The sequence below is a fragment of the Ranitomeya variabilis genome, chromosome 7 (genome assembly GCF_051348905.1).
Source record: "Ranitomeya variabilis isolate aRanVar5 chromosome 7, aRanVar5.hap1, whole genome shotgun sequence".
Classification (NCBI taxonomy): domain Eukaryota; kingdom Metazoa; phylum Chordata; class Amphibia; order Anura; family Dendrobatidae; genus Ranitomeya; species Ranitomeya variabilis.
The window spans coordinates 248,988,573-249,004,952 of NC_135238.1; positions in this window are offsets into that span (position 1 = coordinate 248,988,573).

A 16,380-nucleotide genomic window follows, 5' to 3' on the forward strand; every position below is an offset into this window, starting at 1 on the left:
TGCTTATGAGTGGCTGCACCGTGCAGTGAACCCTCTGTATTTACTTTCATGCAGTCTTCTATTTATGGTAGATTTGGATATTGATACGCCTACCTCCTGGAGAGTGTTGTTCACTTGGTTGACTGATGTGAAGGGGTTTCTCTTCACTATGTAGATTATTCTGTGATCATCCACCACTGTTGTCTTCCGTGGGCGCCCAGGTCTTTTTGCATTGATGAGTTCACCAGTGCTTTCTTTCTTTCTCAGGATGTACCAAACTGTAGATTTTGCCATTCCTAATATTGTAGCAATTTCTCGGATGGTTTTTTTCTATTTTCGCAGCTTAAGGATGGCTTGTTTCACCTGCATGGAGAGCTCCTTTACCGCATGTTTACTTCACAGCAAAACCTTCCAAATGCAAGCACCACACCTCAAATCAACTCCAGACCTTTTATCTGCTTAATTGAGAATGACATAACAAAGGGATTGCCCACACCTGTCCATGAAATAGCCCTGGAGTCAATTGTCCAATTACTTTTGGTCCCTTTAAAAACAGGGTGGCACATGTTAAGGAGCTGAAACTCCTAAACCCTTCATCCAATTTTAATGTGGATACCCTCAAATGAAAGCTGAAAGTCTGAACTTCAACTGCATCTGAATTGTTTTGTTTAAAATTCATTGTAGTAATGTCTATAACCAAAATTAGAAAAATGTTGTCTCTGTCCAAATATATATGGACCTAACTGTACGTTTCGGATAGTCGAGATTTGGACCCAGCAGTCATCTGAGCCCCATGATTATGATTGTGAAAGCCAGGAATGGGACCCACCAGTCATCTGGCTCCTTAGAGATGTTCAGAGAAGACAGGTTGTTACCCTCTGGTCAACTGGCCTTGTCCGTAAATAGACTGTCATCTTCTTAAGCTTGTTGTTGCATCCTCTCTCTATGCGCGACACAGGTGGGGTAGTCGGCCCTGGAAGCTCTGACGTAACAGCTGTTCTTATCACGGTGAGTCAGCAAAAGGGTGGGACTGTAATTTTGCACCATCTTGGTTAGTTTGCTGGGACTGTTCTGCCTGTTATTTGCCTGTTTTGTGGTTCAATAAAGTATTACCACACCATTTTACTCTCACCTTGTGTTTCCTGAGTTGTATTATGACCATGGTAAAAGGGGTTTCGGCTAGCGGACAAGGGCACCTGTAGACTCCCCGTGTCTTAACATATATGCCTCATTGTTTTGTCCCCTTTGTAAAATCCTTTGAATATTTTTTATAAACACTGCCTATCTTTCCGGATTAAATATAAAATGTAATGGTTCTGTTCCTTTTGTTCTGTAGACCACACTCCTAAAAGCCATACATTATCTGTCAGCTACCTAATTGGCCTATAAATTATTGATAATTTATAGGCCTTTAATAGTCTTTATTAGGTTATTGTGGAGTTAGCAGTGACCGCAGTATTGTAACAGCTTGTCTCTCCCCCAGCCTGTGTCCCTGGACTGCCATGTAATCAGGCATGAGTCAACAACCATAGGGGGGAGCCCTCCCCCATGGAAGGGTGGATCCCAGGACACAGAACAATAGTTTCATGTGTTGGCTGATTCAGTTGTGTGGTGACTTGGGAAGGGCTGGGATCTTATGCTGAGGCGAGATCCTGGTGCCAGTGTATGGAGGGTTAAAAGCTGCCACGTTGGACTGTGTTGTGGGCCTCATCTGCTGGAGCCATTGAATTCACTCAAGGACTATTTCTATTTCCTTGGCGTCGGTTTGTCGGGTGGCGCCCACGGATCTGCTCCCTTTGTGTGGACTCAGTGTGGACTCATTGTGGACTCATTACGGACGCTGCAGAATTACTTTCATTTGTGTTATCCCAGTTCCCTGTTCCAATAAATCTTGTTGGATTGTCTATCGGCCTGGTGTCTCTTGCTCTGTCACAAACCCCATCACAAACTGATGGCAGCAGTAGGATCAGGGCAGAGGGAATGGAGGACAGCGGCCCATCAATGTCTGGAACCGGAACCTCGGGATACAGGAACTGGACTGTGGGGAGTTTACAAACAAAGGCCCGTGAATTAGGAGTCTGCTATAAAGGACTGACCAAGGACCAACTAATTAAGGCTTTTGGAAGGAGCTTACCTACAAGATGGAACCAAAGAAGGATTCCCACAGCAAAGAGAGGAAAGACAGGAGCTGCAGGTAAATACCCAAAAAAGTCAGTGGGTTGTGTGGTACGAGGAGGAGATGGCATTGCTTGGGGATGAGGCCACCATAGAAGATAAGAGATGCCATTAGTACAGCTAAGGAGAGACAGCTCATGGTGGAAGCAGCTAGAAGCTCCAGGCAGACTGTAACCACAGCACCCACCATGAGGGAATTTCCAAGGGTGTCCCATAAGGATTTTAAGCCATTTAACGAGGCTGCAGGTGACATTGAGGGCTTCTTCCAGGACTTTGAACATCAATGTTGATTAATGGAAGTCCCGGAAAGGGAGCGAGTCAGACATCTGGTGGGGCTCTTAGAGGGTGGAGCTGCTGAAGCCTACAGAGCTATGGACCCCTGGTGGAGCAGTGAGTATGGGGAGGTAAAAGAGGCCATTCTTGAACATTATGCTGTAACTCCAGACACTTACAGAGCGCAGTTCTGCTCCTTAGACTGTGAGGGGGAAGTGTCTTTCAAGATATATGCTGTTGTGAATTCTGCTTTTGGGTTCGGTTCCTCCAGTGGTAGCAGGTGGTAATGCAGTTGTCCCTGGGTTGCAGTCCTGGTCAGGTGTGTCTGCTGATTGCAGTTCTGACTGGGGTATTTAGGTGTGCAGGATTCATTAGTCCTTGCCAGTTGTCAATTGTTGTTGGGAGGTGTTGGACCTCTGCCTGTTCCTCCTGCCTTTCTGCCAAATCAGCAAAGATAAGTGTCTGGTTTTTTTCTGTGGCACACATGCTGTGTGCTTCATAATTCAGTGCTATTCTTTTGTGTTTTCTTGTCCAGCTTAGATTGTGTCAGTATTTTCTCAGTCTTGTTGGATTCTCTGGGGTTGCAGATATTCATTCCACGTCTTTAGTTAGATTGTGGAATTTTTCGTATTATCTGCGGTGGATATTTTTGGAAGGGTTTTATTACTGACCGCCTAGTATTCTGTCCTATCCTTTCCTATTTAGCTAGAGTGGCCTCTTTTGCTAAATCCTGTTTTCTACCTGCGTGTGTCTTTTCTTCTCCTACTCACAGTCATTATTCGTGGGGGGGCTGCCTATCCTTTGGGGTTCTGCTCTGAGGCAAGGTAGTATTCCTATTTCCATCTATAGGGGTATTTAGTCCTCTGGCTGTGTCGAGGTTTCTAGGGTTTGTTAGGCACACCCCACGGCTACTTCTAGTTGCGGTGTTAGTTCAGGATTTGCGGTCAGTACAGGTTCCACCGACTCCAGAGAAAGTTTCATGCGGCTCCAAGGTCACCGGATCATAACAGTAAAACTGGCCAATAATAAGTTAAATGCATCTCAGAAGAAGGGAAGAAAGGTGTTGAGCCATTTTTTATTCTGCAGTCTGCTTTGTCTTTTCTTCCCTCTTTATCTATGGGTGGCTGAGGAGTCTTATGCCAGCATGGATGTTCAGGAATTAGCTTCTCGTGTAGACCAGCTTGCTGCTAGGGTACAGGGTATTTCTGATTATATTGTTCAGACTCCTGTTTTAGAGCCAAAGATTCCTACTCCTGATTTGTTTTTTGGTGACAGGTCCAAATTTTTGAGTTTTAAAAACAATTGTAAACTGTTTTTTGCTCTGAGACCGCGATCCTCCGGTGATTCCAGTCAGCAGGTTAAAATTGTCATCTCCCTGCTGCGTGGCAATCCACAGGATTGGGCATTTTCCCTGGAATCTGGGAATCCGGCCTTGCGTAATGTAGAATCCTTTTTTCATGCTTTAGGATTATTATATGATGAACCGAATTCTGTGGATCAAGCGGAGAAGACCTTGTTGGCCCTGTCTCAGGGTCAAGAGGCGGCAGAATTGTATTGTCAGAAATTTAGAAAATGGTCTGTGTTGACTAAATGGAATGATGATGCTTTGGCGGCAATTTTCAGAAAGGGTCTTTCTGAATCCGTTAAAGATGTTATGGTGGGGTTTCCCACGCCTTCCAGTCTGAGTGATTCTATGTCTCTGGCCATTCAGATTGATCGGCGCTTGCGGGAGCGTCGAACTGTGCGTGCTGTGGCGTTGTCCTTAGAGCAAAGTCCTGAGCCAATGCAGTGTGATAGGATTTTGTCTAGAACGGAACGACAAGGATTCAGACATCAGAATAGGTTGTGTTATTATTGTGGCGACGCTTCTCATGTCATTTCAGTCTGCCCTAAGCAGACAAAAATGATCGCTAGTTCATTTACCATCAGTACAGTACAACCTAAATTTCTGTTATCAGTGTCCTTGATCTGCTCATTGTCATCATTTTCTGTCATGGCGTTTGTGGATTCAGGCGCCACCTTGAACTTAATGGATTTTGAGTTTGCCAGGCGTTGTGGTTTTCCCTTGCAGCCTTTGCAGAACCCTATTCCTTTAAGGGGGATTGATGCTACACCTTTGGCTAAAAATAAGCCCCAGTTTTGGACACAGGTGACCATGCACATGGCGCCAGCCCATCAGGAAGATTGTCGATTTCTGGTGTTGCATAATTTGCATGATGTTATCGTGCTGGGTTTTCCGTGGTTGCAGGTACATAATCCTGTGTTGGATTGGAAGTCTATGTCTGTGACTAGTTGGGGTTGTGTTGTGAATTCCGTTCTGGAGCTCCCTCCTGTGGTTGCTAATGGTATTTTTGTGAGTTCTGCCCTTGGGCTCCCTCTGGTGGTTTCGAGTGGAACTGCTGCTCCGTTAGGTAGCTGTAGCAGCTGCCATCACTGATCGCCTTGCCTGGGTTTGTTATTTAAACCTGCTCTGGGCTTTAGTTCATGCCAGCTGTCAATGTCTTAGGTTGGATTTGGTTCTCTCCTTGGATTTCTCATATGGCCTGTCCTTGTCAGCAAAAGATAAGTTCTGCTAGTTCTTGTTCGTCCATTTGCTTTGGACATTATTGCTTTGCAAATATGTCTCTTTTTGTCCAGCTTGTCACTATGTCATATTCAGGCTAGCTGGAAGCTCTGGGAAGCAGATTTGCCCCTCCACAACGTGAGTCGGTGTGGAGTTCATTTTTTGTAAACTCTGCGTGGATTTTTGTAGTTTTTAATACTGACCGCACAGTATCCTTTTCTCTCTGTCTATCAAGTTTAGTATTGGCCTCCTTTGCTGAAAACTGATTTCATTTCTGTGTATGTCATTTCCCTCTCCACTCACAGCCAATATTTGTGGGGGGGCTATCTTTCCTTTTGGGGTTTTCTCTGAGGCAAGATAGCTTTCTATTTCCTTCTTTAGGGGTAGTTAATTCTTAGATTGTGAAGAGGTGTCTAGGGAGAGTCAGGAACATCCCACGGCTATTACTAGTGTTGTTGTTAGGATTAGGGATTTGTTGTGAACTCCGTTTTCAGGCTCCCTCTTGTGGTCACAGATGGTATTGTGTGACTTTGGTTTTTTGGCTCCCCCTGGTGGTTTGGTTTATTATCCTGCGGGTCTGCTGGATCAGCTGCCTCGTTATTCACCAGGGAGGCTCCTATTTAGCTCTGCTTCACTTCCACTTGTTGCCGGCTGTCAATGTATTCAGTGCTATTCTGATTACTCCTGATTATCTCGTTTTCTGCCTCTTCAGGATAAGCTAAGTTCTGTTTGAATATTTTTTGCTCATCTGCCTGCAATATGATTTCTGTGTATGATGAGTCTAGTCCAGCTTGCTAACATGTGATTTCTTTTTGCTGGTAAGCTCTGGGGTACGGAGTTGCTTCCCCCGCACCGTTAGTTGGTGCGGGGGCTCGAGCAATCTCTGCGTGGATATTTTGAATAGGGTTTTTTATTGACCGCACAGTTTCCTTCCTATTTTCTGCTATCTAGTATTAGCGGGCCTCATTTGCTAAATCTGATTTCATCTCTGCGTTTGTGCTTTCCCCTTAACTCACCGTTAATATTTGTGGGGGGCTATTCTATATCTTTGGGGTCTTCCACTGAGGCAAGTGAGGACTTACTTTCCCTCCAGGAATAGTCAGTTTCTCAGGCCGTGACGAGACGTCTAGGATTTTTTAGGTAACGTTCCACGGCTGCCTATAGTTGTTTGCGGATAGGATCAGGTTGCGGTCAATCTAGTTACCACTTCCCCAGAGCTAGTAGTCTGTTCAGTTACTTAGCTAGTCCGACCTGCGATCCTTGCCACTAGGATCATAACAGTACAGCTGGCCTATAAAGTGTTAATTGCATGGCAGAAGCAGGAGAAAAGAAGCTTGGAGATATTTTTTTTTTTGCTGCCGTGTGTCTAGCTGCTGTGTGTCTGGCTTCTCTCCTCTTCTTAATCTTGGTGTGGCTCTGAGTTCAGCTGCTGATATGGATATCCAGAGTTTAGCCTCCAGTGTAGATCATCTTGCTGCAAGGGTACAAAGTATTCAGGATTTTGTTGTGCACAGTCCTATGTCAGAGCCTAGAATACCTATTCCGGAGTTGTTTTCTGGAGATAGATCTAGGTTCCTGAATTTTAAGAACAATTGCAAGTTGTTTCTTTCTTTGAAACCTCGTTCCTCTGGGGATTCTGTTCAGCAAGTTAAGATTATTATTTCTTTCTTGCGTGGCGATCCTCAAGATTGGGCTTTCGCATTGGCTCCAGGGGATCCTGCGTTGCTCAGTGTGGATGCGTTTTTTCTGGCCCTTGGATTGCTCTATGAGGAACCTAATCTTGAGAACCAGGCTGAAAAAGCGTTGTTGGCCCTCTCTCAGGGGCAAGATGATACAGAGGTGTACTGCCAGAAATTTCGGAAATGGTCGGTGCTTACTCAATGGAATGAGTGTGCCCTGGCTGCAAATTTCAGAAAAGGTCTTTCTGAAGCCATTAAGAATGTCATGGTGGGGTTCCCTACGCCTGCAGGTCTGAATGAGTCAATGACTCTGGCCATTCAGATTGATCGGCGTTTGCGGGAGCGCAAACCTGCGCACCATTTGGCGGTGTCTTCTGAACAGACACCTGAGTCTATGCAATGTGATAGAATTCTGACCAGAAGTGAACGGCAAAATTATAGACGGCAAAATGGGTTGTGCTTTTACTGTGGTGACTCAGCTCATGTTATCTCAGCATGCTCTAAGCGCACAAAAAAGATTGATAAATCTGTCACCATCGGTACTTTACAGCCTAAGTTTATTTTGTCTGTTACCCTGATTTGTTCCCTGTCATCTTACCCGGTTATGGCTTTTGTGGATTCAGGTGCTGCCCTGAGTCTGATGGATTTGTCATTTGCCAGGCACTGTGGTTTTGTTTTGGAGCCTTTAAAATTCCCTATTCCACTAAGGGGAATTGATGCTACACCATTGGCTACGAATAAACCTCAGTACTGGACACAAGTGACCATGTGCATGACTCCTGTTCATCAGGAGGTGATTCGCTTTCTTGTATTGCATAATTTGCATGATGTTGTCGTGTTGGGCCTGCCATGGTCGCAGACTCATAATCCAGTCCTGGATTGGAAAGCAATGTCTGTGTCAAGTTGGGGTTGTCAGGGAATTCATGGCGACGCTCCTGTGGTGTCAGTTGCTTCATCCACTCCTTCTGAGGTCCCTGCATTTTTGTCAGATTACCAGGATGTATTTGATGAGCCCAAACTCAGTTCTCTACCTCCTCATAGGGATTGTGATTGTGCTATAAATTTGATTCCTGGTAGTAAGTTTCCTAAGGGACGACTTTTCAATTTGTCAGTGCCGGAGCATGCTGCTATGCGGAGTTATATAAAGGAGTCTTTGGAGAAAGGACTTATTCGCCCCTCCTCCTCCCCTCTTGGTGCGGGGTTCTTTTTTGTGGCTAAGAAGGATGGTTCCTTGAGACCTTGTATTGATTATCGCCTTCTAAACAAAATCACGGTCAAATTTCAGTATCCTTTGCCATTGTTATCTGATCTGTTTGCTCGCATTAAGGGGTCTAGTTGGTTCACCAAGATAGATCTTCGTGGTGCGTATAACCTTGTGCGTATTAAGCAGGGTGATGAATGGAAAACTGCATTTAATACGCCCGAAGGCCATTTTGAGTACTTGGTGATGCCTTTTGGACTTTCTAACGCGCCTTCTGTCTTTGCGTCCTTTATGCACGACATCTTCCGTGAATATCTGGATAAGTTTATGATTGTGTATCTGGATGATATTCTGTTTTTTTCAGATGATTGGGAGTCTCATGTTAAGCAGGTCAGGATGGTCTTTCAGGTCCTGCGTGACAATGCTTTATTTGTGAAGGGCTCAAAATGTCTTTTTGGAGTCCAGAAGATTTCTTTTTTGGGTTTCATTTTTTCTCCTTCTACTATTGAGATGGACCCAGTCAAGGTTCAGGCTATTCATGACTGGACGCAGCCTACATCTGTTAAGAGTCTTCAGAAGTTCTTGGGTTTTGCTAATTTTTACCGTCGCTTCATAGCTAATTTTTCTGGTGTTGTTAAGCCTTTGACGGATTTGACCAAGAAAGGTTCTGATGTGACTAATTGGTCCTCTGCGGCTGTGGAGGCCTTTCGGGAGCTGAAGCGCCGGTTTTCTTCGGCTCCGGTCTTATGTCAGCCAGATGTCTCACTTCCCTTCCAGGTGGAGGTTGATGCTTCCGAGATTGGAGCGGGGGCTGTTTTGTCGCAGAGAAGCTCCGATGACTCTGTGATGAAGCCATGTGCTTTCTTTTCAAGAAAGTTTTCGCCTGCCGAGCGGAATTATGATGTCGGTAATCGGGAGTTGTTGGCTATGAAGTGGGCATTTGAGGAGTGGCGACATTGGCTCGAGGGAGCTAAGCATCGTGTGGTGGTCTTGACTGATCACAAGAATTTGATTTATCTCGAGTCGGCCAAGCTGTTGTGAACTCTATTTTTGGGCTCCCTCTAGTGGTCACAAGCGGTACTGTGTAGTGTTGTCTTTCTGCAGGTTGCAGCATCAGCTGGTTCGTTATCCTTGGTTGGTTTCCTATTTAGCTCACCTGGATACTCAGTTCCTTGCCTGCTATCAATGTATTCAGTGCTCTTCAGATTCCTTGTGGCTACCTTGCTCCTAGTCTCTCCAAGACAAGCTAAGTTTTTGTTTGATCATTTTTTGATTATCAGCGTTCATTATGTTTTTAGTACAGCTCGCTAAAATGTGATTTCCTCGCTTGCTGGTTGCTCTAGGGGACTTAGTTTCTCCCCCCACACCGTTAGTTGGTGTGGGGGTTCTTGAAATCTCAGAGTGGATATTTTGTAAGGGTTTTTTACTGACCGCAGAGATTCCCTTTTCTATTTTCTGCTATCTAGTATTAGTGGGCCTCATTTGCTGAATCTGCTTTCACCCCTGTGTATGTGCCTTCCTCTTACCTCACCGTTATTATTTGTTGGGGGCTTCTATATCTTTGGGGATTATTTCTCTGGAGGCAAGAGAGGTCTTTCTTTCTCTCTAGGGGTAGTTAGTTCCTCAGGCTGGCTCGAGACGTCTAGGATTTTTAGGCACGTTCACCGGCTACTTCTAGTGTGTTTGGATAGGTTCAGATTTGCGGTCAGTCCAGTTTGCCACCTCCCTAGAGCTTGTCCTATGTTTGTTACTTAGCTGGAGTAATTTGTGATCCTCAACCGCTAAGGATCATAACAGTATAGCAGGCCAAAAAGTGTTTAATGCATCGCAGAAGTGGGATAAAAAGAAGACCTGAGTAAATTTTTTTTTTTTCCTTTGCTGCAGTCTGTTTAGCTTCTTTCATCCCCTTGAACTCTGGGTGGTTTTGAGCTCAGCTGCAGACATGAATGTTCAGACTCTGACTTCTAGTGTGGATCATCTTACTGCATGGGTGCAAAGTATTTAGGATTTTGTTATTCGTAGCCCTATGTCAGAACCAAAGATACCCATTCCTGAGTTGTTTTCTGGAGATAGATCTAGGTTTCAAAATTTTAAGAATAATTGTAAGTTATTTCTATCTCTGAGACCTCGTTCCTCTGGTGATTCCGCTCAGCAAGTTAAAATTGTTATCTCCTTGTTGCGTGGCGACCCTCAAGATTGGGCCTTCTCTCTGGCGCCAGGAGATCCTGCATTGCTTAATGTAGATGCATTTTTTCTGGCTCTTGGACTGCTTTATGAGGAGCCTAATCTTGAGAATCAGGCAGAAAAAGCGTTGCTGGCTATTTCTCAAGGTCAGGATGAAGCAGAGGTGTATTGTCAAAAATTTCGGAAATGGTCGGTGCTTACTCAATGGAATGAGTGTGCCCTGGCTGCAAATTTCAGAGAAGGTCTTTCTGAGGCCGTTAAGAATGTTATGGTGGGGTTTCCCACCCCTACAAGTCTGAGTGATTCTATGGCTTTAGCCATTCAGGTTGATCGGCATTTGCGGGAGCGCAAATCTGCTCATCCTTTGGCGGTATTTTCTGGACAGAGACCTGAGTCTATGCAATGTGACCGAACTCTGACCAGAATTGAGCGACATAGTCATAGACGTCAAAATGGGTTATGCTTTTACTGTGGTGATTCTACTCATGTTATCTCAGCATGCTCTAAACGCTTAAAAAAAATCGCTAAACCTGTCACCATTGGTACTATACAGCCTAAATTTATTTTGTCTGTTACTTTGATTTGTTCTTTGTCGTCCTACCCGGTTATGGCTTTTGTGGATTCGGGTGCTGCCCTGAATCTGATGGATTTGTCGTTTGCCAGGCGCTGTGGTTTTGTCCTGGAGCCTTTGGAATTTCCTATTCCTCTGAGGGGAATTGATGCTACGCCATTGGCTGAGAATAAGCCTCAGTATTGGACGCAAATGACTATGTGCATGACTCCCGTACATCAGGAGGTGATTCGCTTTCTCGTTCTGCATAATTGGCATGATGTTGTCGTTTTGGGTCTGCCAATGCTGCAAGCTCATAATCCAGTTTTAGATTGGAAAGCTATGTCTGTGTCAAGTTGGGGTTGTCAGGGAATTCATGGCGATACTCCGTTGGTGTCTATTGCTTCTTCCACTCCTTCTGAGGTCCCTGAGTTTTTGTCTGACTACCAGGATGTATTTGATGAGCCCAGGTCCAGTGCCCTGCCCCCTCATAGGGATTGTGACTGTGCTATAAATTTAATTCCTGGTAGTAAATTCCCTAAGGGACGACTTTTTAATTTGTCTATACCAGAGCATGCCGCGATGCGGAGTTATATAAAGGAGTCTTTGGAGAAGGGACATATTCGCCCATCCTCTTCCCCTCTTGGTGCAGGATTTTTTTTTTGTGGCCAAGAAGGACGGTTCTTTGAGACCTTGTATAGATTATCGTCTTCTGAATAAAATTACAGTCAAATTTCAGTATCCTTTGCCACTATTGTCTGATTTGTTTGCTCGGATTAAGAGTGCCAGTTGGTTCACCAAGATAGATCTCCGTGGTGCGTATAACCTTGTGCGCATTAAGCAGGGAGATGAATGGAAAACAGCATTTAATACGCCCGAAGGCCATTTTGAGTACTTAGTGATGCCTTTTGGACTCTCTAATGCTCCTTCTGTGTTTCAGTCCTTCATGCATGACATCTTCCGAGAATATCTGGATAAATTTATGATTGTTTATTTGGATGACATTTTGGTCTTTTCTGATGATTGGGAGTCCCATGTGAAGCAGGTCAGGATGGTGTTTCAGGTCCTGTGTGCTAATGCTTTATTTGTGAAGGGCTCAAAATGCCTCTTCGGAGTACAGAAGGTCTCCTTTTTGGGTTTTATTTTTTCTCCTTCTACTGTGGAGATGGACCCAGTCAAGGTCCAGGCTATTCATGACTGGACTCAGCCCACGTCTGTTAAGAGTCTTCAGAAGTTCTTGGGTTTTGCTAATTTTTACCGTCGTTTCATCGCTAATTTTTCTAGCGTGGTTAAACCTTTGACGGATTTGACCAAGAAGGGTTCTGATGTGACTAATTGGTCTCCTGCGGCCGTGGAGGCCTTTCGGGAGCTGAAGCACCGGTTTTCTTCAGCTCCAGTCTTATGTCAGCCAGATGTCTCTCTTCCCTTCCAGGTCGAGGTTGATGCTTCTGAGATTGGAGAAGGGGCTGTCTTGTCGCAGAGAAGCTCTGATGGCTCTGTGATGAAGCCATGTGCTTTCTTTTCAAGAAAGTTTTCGCCTGCCGAGCAGAATTATGATGTTGGTAATCGGGAGTTGTTGGCTATGAAGTGGGCATTTGAGGAGTGGCGACATTGGCTCGAAGGAGCTAAACATCGTGTGGTGGTCTTGACTGATCACAAAAATCTGATTTACCTTGAATCTGCCAAGCGCCTGAATCCTAGACAGGCTCGTTGGTCGTTGTTTTTCTCCCGTTTCAACTTCGTGGTCTCATACCTGCCTGGTTCGAAGAACGTGAAGGCTGATGCTCTTTCTAGGAGTTTTGTGCCTGACTCTCCGGGAGTTTCTGAGCCGGCTGGTATTCTCAGAGAAGGAGTGATTTTGTCTGCCATTTCCCCAGATTTGCGACGAGTGCTGCAGAAATTTCAGGCGGATAGACCTGACAGTTGTCCACCAGAGAGACTGTTTGTCCCGGATAGATGGACCAGCAGAGTTATTTCCGAGGTTCATTCTTCAGTGTTGGCGGGTCATCCTGGGATTTTTGGTACCAGAGATTTGGTGGCCAGGTCCTTCTGGTGGCCTTCCTTGTCGCGGGATGTGCGTTCCTTTGTGCAGTCTTGTGGGATTTGTGCTCGGGCTAAGCCTTGCTGTTCTCGTGCCAGTGGTTTGCTTTTGCCTTTGCCTGTTCCGAAAAGGCCTTGGACGCACATTTCCATGGATTTTATTTCGGATCTTCCAGTATCTCAGAAAATGTCTGTCATCTGGGTGGTGTGTGATCGTTTTTCCAAGATGGTCCATTTGGTGCCCTTGCCTAAGTTGTCTTCTTCCTCCGATTTGGTTCCTCTATTTTTTCAGAATGTGGTTCGCTTGCACGGCATTCCTGAAAATATTGTGTCTGATAGAGGATCCCAGTTTGTGTCCAGGTTTTGGCGGACTTTTTGTGCTAAGATGGGCATTGATTTGTCTTTTTCGTCGGCCTTCCATCCTCAGACTAATGGCCAAACCGAGCGAACTAATCAGACGTTGGAAACTTATTTGAGATGTTTTGTTTCTGCTGATCAGGATGATTGGGTGACTTTTTTGCCTTTGGCCGAGTTTGCCCTTAATAATCGGGCTAGCTCTGCTACTTTGGTTTCACCTTTTTTCTGCAATTCTGGTTTCCATCCTCGTTTTTCCTCGGGTCAGGTTGAGTCTTCTGACTGTCCTGGGGTGGATTCTGTGGTGGATAGGTTGCAGCAGATTTGGAACCATGTGGTGGACAATTTGAGGTTGTCACAGGAGAAGGCTCAGCGCTTTGCCAACCGCCGCCGCGGTGTGGGTCCCCGACTTCTTGTTGGGGATTTGGTGTGGCTGTCTTCTCGGTATGTTCCTATGAAGGTCTCCTCTCCTAAATTCAAGCCTCGCTTCATCGGTCCTTATAAGATCTTGGAAATCCTTAACCCGGTGTCTTTTCGTTTGGATCTCCCAGCATCGTTTGCCATTCATAATGTGTTCCATAGGTCTTTGTTGCGGAGGTATGTGGTACCTGTGGTTCCTTCTGTTGAGCCTCCTGCTCCGGTGCTGGTCGAGGGCGAATTGGAGTACGTGGTGGAGAAGATTTTGGATTCTCGTATCTCTAGACGGAGGCTTCAGTATTTGGTTAAGTGGAAGGGCTATGGTCAGGAGGATAATTCCTGGGTTGTCGCCTCTGATGTTCATGCGGCCGATTTGGTTCGTGCCTTCCACGCGGCTCATCCTGATTGCCCTGGGGGTCTTGATGAGGGTTCGGTGACCCCTCCTCAAGGGGGGGGGTACTGTTGTGAACTCTATTTTTGGGCTCCCTCTAGTGGTCACAAGCGGTACTGTGTAGTGTTGTCTTTCTGCAGGTTGCAGCATCAGCTGGTTCATTATTCTTGGTTGGTTTCCTATTTAGCTCACCTGGATACTCAGTTCCTTGCCTGCTATCAATGTATTCAGTGCTCTTCAGATTCCTTGTGGCTACCTTGCTCCCAGTCTCTCCAAGACAAGCTAAGTTTTTGTTTGATCATTTTTTGATTATCAGCGTTCATTATGTTTTTAGTCCAGCTCGCTAAAATGTGATTTCCTCGCTTGCTGGTTGCTCTAGGGGACTTAGTTTCTCCCCCCACATCGTTAGTTGGTGTGGGGGTTCTTGAAATCTCAGAGTGGATATTTTGTAAGGGTTTTTTACTGACCGCATAGATTCCCTTTTCTATTTTCTACTATCTAGTATTAGTGGGCCTCATTTGCTGAATCTGCTTTCACCCCTGTGTATGTGCCTTCCTCTTACCTCACCGTTATTATTTGTTGGGGGCTTCTATATCTTTGGGGATTATTTCTCTGGAGGCAAGAGAGGTCTTTCTTTCTCTCTAGGGGTAGTTAGTTCCTCAGGCTGGCTCGAGACGTCTAGGATTTTTAGGCACGTTCACCGGCTACTTCTAGTGTGTTTGGATAGGTTCAGATTTGCGGTCAGTCCAGTTTGCCACCTCCCTAGAGCTTGTCCTATGTTTGTTACTTAGCTGGAGTAATTTGTGATCCTCAACCACTAAGGAACATAACACCAAGCGGCTGAATCCTAGACAGGCTCGTTGGTCGTTGTTTTTCTCTCGTTTTGATTTCGTGGTCTCATACCTGCCTGGTTCGAAGAATGTGAAGGCTGATGCTCTTTCTAGGAGTTTTGTGCCTGACTCTCCTGGTGATTCAGAGCCAGCTGGTATCCTCAGAGAAGGGGTGATTTTGTCTGCCATCTCCCCAGATTTGCGACGAGTGCTGCAGGAGTTTCAGGCGGATAGACCTGACCGTTGTCCACCGGAGAGACTGTTTGTCCCGGATAGATGGACCAGCAGAGTTATTTCCGAGGTTCATTCTTCGGTGTTGGCAGGCCATCCTGGGATTTTTGGTACCAGAGATTTGGTGGCTAGGTCCTTCTGGTGGCCTTCCTTGTCGCGGGATGTGCGTTCCTTTGTGCAGTCTTGTGGAATTTGTGCTCGGGCTAAGCCTTGCTGTTCTCGTGCCAGTGGCTTGTTGTTGCCTTTGCCTGTCCCGAAGAGGCCTTGGACGCACATTTCCATGGATTTGATTTCAGATCTCCCTGTCTCTCAGAGAATGTCGGTCATTTGGGTGGTGTGTGATCGTTTTTCTAAAATGGTCCATTTGGTGCCCTTGCCTAAGTTGCCTTCCTCCTCCTAGTTGGTTCCTCTGTTTTTTCAAAATGTGGTTCGTTTGCACGGGATCCCTGAAAATATTGTTTCCGATAGAGGATCCCAGTTTGTGTCTAGATTTTGGCGGACCTTTTGTGCTAAGATGGGCATTAATTTGTCTTTTTCGTCGGCCTTCCATCCTCAGACGAATGGCCAAACCGAGCGCACTAATCAGACTTTGGAAACCTATTTAAGATGTTTTGTTTCTGCTGATCAGGACGACTGGGTGACTTTTTTGCCATTGGCCGAGTTTGCCCTTAATAATCGGGCTAGTTCTGCTACTTTGGTTTCGCCTTTTTTTTTGTAATTCAGGGTTTCATCCTCGTTTTTCCTCGGGTCAGGTGGAGTCTTCTGACTGTCCTGGAGTGGATGTTGTGGTGGATAGGTTGCATCAGATTTGGAATCATGTGGTGGACAATTTGAAGCTGTCACAAGAGAAGGCTCAGCGCTTTGCCAACTGCCGTCGCTGTGTGGGTCCCCGACTTCGCGTTGGGGATTTGGTGTGGTTGTCTTCTCGCTTTGTTCCTATGAAGGTCTCCTCTCCTAAGTTTAAGCCTCAGTTTATCGGTCCTTATAAGATTTTGGAAGTCCTTAACCCTGTGTCATTTCGTTTGGACCTCCCGGCATCGTTTGCTATTCATAATGTGTTCCATCGGTCGTTGTTGCGGAGGTATGTGGTGCCTGTGGTTCCTTCGGTTGAGCCTCCTGCCCCTGTGCTGGTTGAGGGAGAATTGGAATATGTGGTGGAGAAGATCTTGGATTCTCGTATTTCTAGACGGAGGCTTCAGTATATGGTTAAGTGGAAAGGCTATGGTCAGGAGGATAATTCCTGGGTTGTCGCCTCTGATGTTCATGCGGCCGATTTGGTTCGTGCCTTCCATGTGGCTCACCCTGATCGCCCTGGGGGTTTTGATGAGGGTTCGGTGACCCCTCCTCAAGGGGGGTGTACTGTTGTGAACTCCGTTTTCAGGCTCCCTCTTGTGGTCACAGATGGTATTGTGTGACTTTGGTTTTTTGGCTCCCCCTGGTGGTTTGGTTTATTATCCTGCGGGTCTGCTGGATCAGCTGCCTCGTTATTCACCAGGGAGGCTCCTATTTAGCT